This window comes from Penaeus monodon, chromosome 28 (assembly GCF_015228065.2).
Source record: "Penaeus monodon isolate SGIC_2016 chromosome 28, NSTDA_Pmon_1, whole genome shotgun sequence".
NCBI classification, from domain to species: Eukaryota; Metazoa; Arthropoda; class Malacostraca; order Decapoda; family Penaeidae; genus Penaeus; species Penaeus monodon.
Window position 1 is genome coordinate 37,473,736 of NC_051413.1, and position 445 is coordinate 37,474,180.

Here is a 445-nt window from a genome sequence, read left to right on the forward strand (position 1 = left end):
TATTCGATGTGAAATATAGAGCGAATGAAGTTAAAGATCGCAATAGATTTTGGAATATGCACTAAATATTTTTTTTTATTTTTTTAAATATAATAAGAACATTAATAAGCATAAGAACATTAATAGCATCATAACGACATTTTTTATATACGATAATAAAGGTATAGTTTGAAAATAAACAATAGATGAAAGAAAACACAACAGACGGCTTAAAAGAAAATAAACAAAAGTAAAACAAGTGAGCATCAAGATCGAACTCCCAACGCCCTTCCACAGGGTGTTGGATTCTGCGGGAAGTAACGGTTTTTAAAGGTTTGTGATGACGATGATCCGTCTTTTTTTCTCTCTCTTTATGGGATCTGATGCGGGCGATTTGAGCGCCATCATAGTGTCAGGAAGACTGTGTTCACGTTTTAATTGCGTCGTGATTTTTATAATGGATAAG